At 39.2% G+C, this 4,656-nt stretch overlaps 1 non-coding gene across 1 annotated transcript; it reads right to left on the bottom strand.

Annotated features, from left to right (window-relative positions):
• Positions 1–3,508: 3,508 nt before the first annotated feature.
• On the bottom strand, positions 3,509–3,615 carry LOC117279820 (small nucleolar RNA R71). Its single transcript, XR_004510237.1, has one exon. It is a non-coding gene; the product is annotated as a small nucleolar RNA R71 (small nucleolar RNA).
• Between the last annotated feature and the right edge of the window lie 1,041 nt (positions 3,616–4,656).

A 4,656-nucleotide genomic window follows, 5' to 3' on the forward strand; every position in this document is an offset into this window, starting at 1 on the left:
GGCTAAATTTCTTCTATATAATCTAATTCCATGAATTCCTTGTGAACTCCGAGTAAGGTTTGTCCAAGTTCTATTCCTATTGTTCCGAATTGTTTCTAATGATTGATTCACCCAAAGGCTTATGATTTTAATTCATGTTCCAAATTGCAAATCAATATGTTTTTCTTGTACTTATTTACAAAGAGTTTTGAGTTCTTACACACTTATGAGTTGAAGCTATGCCTTTCCCAATGTTTCAAACGTCTTTAAATGTTTTATGATGATCCATGGCAAGTAATGAAATGAAGGTATGGCATATGAAATGCAGCCATTGTGCCAAGAATAAAGAATATCATGTATGGACAAGGGTGCCAAATAAATGAAAAGATTTTATGAAAGGCTATGATATGAATATAATCCTTTTATATGATAAACGTTTTTGGGAGTATCGATAGGTCACTGAGGAAGGCTGGGTTATAAACGCCTAAGCTCGGAACTACACGTGCCGATGTTGGAGTTGATTTAAGGGTGAATCCTTGTTATAATATATTGATATTATTTTCCCTTGATTGGGATAATTTGATAGGTAGCAAGGACCACGTGCATGGTTATTTGTCGGTACCAAGGATCTCCCAACCTAAAAATGATAATGCTTACTTGAAGTTTCACTTTGTTTTAACTTGGTATTTAAATATTATTGATTTACTTACTGCTTCCACATTTCCTTCCTTTTATGTTGGGAATCCATTCTATGATAGGGTATTTGGATTTACATACTAGTACTATTTTATATGTACTAACGTCCCTTTTACCGGGGACTCTTCATCTTTAATGGATGCAGGTGGTTCCTCGGCAGGCGGAGTTGGTCCTTGATAGCAACATACCCCCCACTCAGCGGATTTTTGTGAGCCCTACTCTCACCAGGGCCCATATGTTGACTTGTTTTCTTGTACATTGTATTTTGAAGTATAGCTAGGGCCTTATCACCGGCATTTCCATACTATACTCATGTTCTCTTAGAGGCTCCGTAGACATATTGTGGGTTGTGTTTTGATTGGGGAAAAACAAACTAAGAATGTTGTAAGTTATTGTGAGTTTCCACTTTCAAACTTTGAACATGTAATATTTTGGTAATCGTAAATGAAGATTTTATAAGTAATGAAAGTGGTGCAGTGTCTTCTACCCTTAAAGTTGACTAATTCTTGATATTTATACTCAAATTACTCATGGGAAGGGGTTAAAGATAGGCACTAAGTAGTCTTGCTCGACTGGATATCTTGATTGAGCACTAGTCGCGCTCCCCAAGGTTGGGGCATGACAACTCCATACCCGGCCTCATAGAGGACTCGGTAGCCTCACATCACACATCAACGTACTCGGCCACAAAAGGGCTGGGTAAAAATTTCATATCATGTCTGATGGTAAGCTTTAATTGCGTGTTTTAGTCGCTTAACACACTCTAATTTACTGCACTTTAATTGAGTTTGAGCTTTAATCGCTAATGTTTTGCACTAATTATATGTTTTATGGATTGTAGGAGTGATTCCGAGCTATGTAGATGTTATGGGTGAATTCACGCTATTTTGGAGCTTTGAAGTCTGAGTAAAAGCCCAAGGTCTTAGTTGGGATCGAGTTCAGGGATCAACGAACACTAGTGCATTCAAAGAGAGAGATGAAGAATCGAGTCGGGTGTCACCCAGGTGCGAACACGCACTGGGCACGCATGTGAGGCAGTGTACTGTGCAAAGTGCGCGGCCATATGCACGGGAATATCTCCAGGTACGCGGCCGCGCACGTCCTATTTGGGAAAAGTCCTACTTCGTGAAGGAGAAGGTGTGTTTGTTTGGGTCCGACCCTACTTGGTATATATACATGGAAAAAATAGTATTTTGAGTACTTTTGACACATCTAAGACCTAAGGAAGCTAAAGAGAAGTGGGAGAGGCAAGAGCACAAGGATTTCATCCTTCAATCCTCACTCAAGACAAGAGTTTGGATCATTGTATGTTTTCCTTTAACTTAAACGCATTTGTGATGAATTACTCCATATCTATGGAGTAGTTCTCTTTAGGGATTGATGGATTTGGTGTATTGAGAATTGTTTGTGGTTATTAACTCTAGTTTTTATGTATTGGATCGTTTTGGGTATTTTAATTGTTGCATCTATTTTCACATGTTCATGTAATCGAAAGAGGCATAACGTGTGATGTTTGTGCATTATCTTGTTGGTTGAATTCATTGATTCTTCATAGTAATCGAAAGAGGCTATTTGAATTATTGTTTAGACCTAGTTAGGAGGATAATCAGAAGAGGTTCTCATAAAGACCAATCCACTACGAATTCTTGCATATCTTCACCGAGCATAAATTGGTTCATATTGTGAGGTTGAGACTTAATCGAAAGAGGAGTTTTTATTGAATGTTTAAACTAATAATTAAGTGAATTCGAGAGACTCACTTAAGCATTAGGAGTGAACTAACTAGAGTTAATCCTAGGCAATTATCTTTCACCTATCCAATCAACCCTTATTTTCTCCCTTTGATATCTTCTTTACGTACTCTTGTTGCGATTGTCATTAGTCAATAGTTTAGACTTTTAGTTAATTTTAGTTTTAATCACACAAATCTAAATTGTCGATCATTTTGGATAGAAATTAAACTAGAAGCTACGAAAACTCTATTTAAATCCAATCCCTGTGGATACGATATTTTTCTATACTATATTCGACTAGCGAGCATAGTTAAGTGCTAATTGAGGAATTGTTCTTTTTAATTTATTTTTCTCTTTTTACGTTTGGTGTTCCTTGATTGTGCGCAGGCTATAGGTTATATTGGTGCATGACTCGATCTTCTAGGAAGGAAGTGCTACCATACGAACCAGAAATCAAGAAACAACTGCGACAGCTGAGGAAGGAAAGAGATCTCCCCGAGAATACTGAGAAGGTTGGGCAATCTTCAACCAAAGAAATTATGGCGGGAGATGATGATAATGTTGATTTGGCTGCAAGATAGGAAGCCCAGCAAAGAGAAAAAGCGGCACGAGATGTTGAGTAGACAACTCTTCAAAATGAACAACTTGTCTTTGAGGAGGAGAGGGATCGGAGAATGGCTCAGAATCAACCTGTGGCTGCAGACCAATTCAGAAACATAGCTCCCGGTGCTGGGATACCACTTGGCGATTATGCTAGGCTGGTCTACAACCAAGGATTATCAAGTGTGAGACTACCTCCAGTTGTAGCTAACAATTTTGAGTTGAAGCAAGGGTTGCTTCAAACTCTTCAAAATAGCTGCATTTTCGGAGGAAAGATGAACGAAGATCCAAACAATCATCTGATAGACTTCGAGGAGATTATGAACACCTTTCAATACAATGGTGTGCCACAAGATGCAGTTTACTTAAGGGCATTCCCCTTCACACTCAAAGATGATGCAAAGCACTAGCTTCGAAGCTTGCCTAATGGGTCGATTAAAACATGGGATGAGGTGACCAGAAAATTGCTTGACAAATATTTCTCATCAGCTAATACGGGCAAGTTTAGAAGAGAAATCCATAACTTCTGTCAGAACAAAACTGAAACTATGTTTGAAGCTTGGGAGAGGTTTAAGGAGATAGTGAGATAGTGTCAACATAACGAAATTGAACTCTGGATGCAACTCCAGGATTTTTGGGATGGGTTGACACCAGCCTCACGTAGAACATTGAGCAATGCAGATGGAGGCCCGTTGATGAAAAAGACTCTAGAGGAGATAGTCACAATTCTGAATGAGTTATCTAAAGATGAAAATCAGTGTCCCTCTAAAATTGCTGAAAGAAGAATATCAACTGGTGTTCACCAAGTTGATGCTAACACATCTGTGCAGGTACAACTTGATGTCATGGCCAAGGAAATAAGGAAGCTAACCTTAGCCTCGATACAGAGTGAGCCCCATGCAACATGTGATATATGTGGAAGAGGGCACCCTACTCATGAGTGTCAAGCCTCAATCGAGGAAGTTAATGATGTTGGGAATTATAACTTCAATGCAATGTGTCAGAAGCACCCCGGTTTTTCATGGAGTTCACCTGGGGGTACTACAAATGCATGGCAACAAAACAATCCCATATTTCAAGGATAAGTAGCTCCTAGTTTTGTGAATCAGCCGAGGCCGCAGTTCCAGCCTCAATATTACGCTCAGCCTGGGCTAGAAGATCTAATGAAGTCCTTCATTGTCAAGACAGTTGAGAGATTAGATGCTCATGGTTCAGCTATCAAAGAACTTGGCACTGGTTTGCGAAATTTAGAGAAGCAAGTGGGACAAATTGCAACTGTACTGTCTGAGAGAATCCCAGGTACTCTGCCAGCTGATACTAAAAGGAACCCCAAAGAAATAGTGAATTTTGTGACCTTGAGAAGCGGGCAAGTGCTGAAAGATCCCAATCCAGTCCAACAAGAGAGTGTACCTGAAAAAGAAGTTGGGGAGTAGCTGAAAAATGAAGTTGATAAGAAGAGGAAAGGTAAGAAAGGAGCTGAGAAAAAAAAGGAGGAGGAAATTTCAATAAGGAAAGAATCTAATGAGAGAGAGCACATGCTTGCTCTACCTTTTCCCCAAAAGCTGTATAGAAAAAAGCTGGACAAGCAATTTGAGAGATTCTTAGAGATGCTGAGACAGGTTAATGTAAACTTGCCATTCACAAAAGT

This window comes from Nicotiana tomentosiformis, chromosome 2 (genome assembly GCF_000390325.3).
Source record: "Nicotiana tomentosiformis chromosome 2, ASM39032v3, whole genome shotgun sequence".
NCBI lineage: Eukaryota > Viridiplantae > Streptophyta > Magnoliopsida > Solanales > Solanaceae > Nicotiana > Nicotiana tomentosiformis.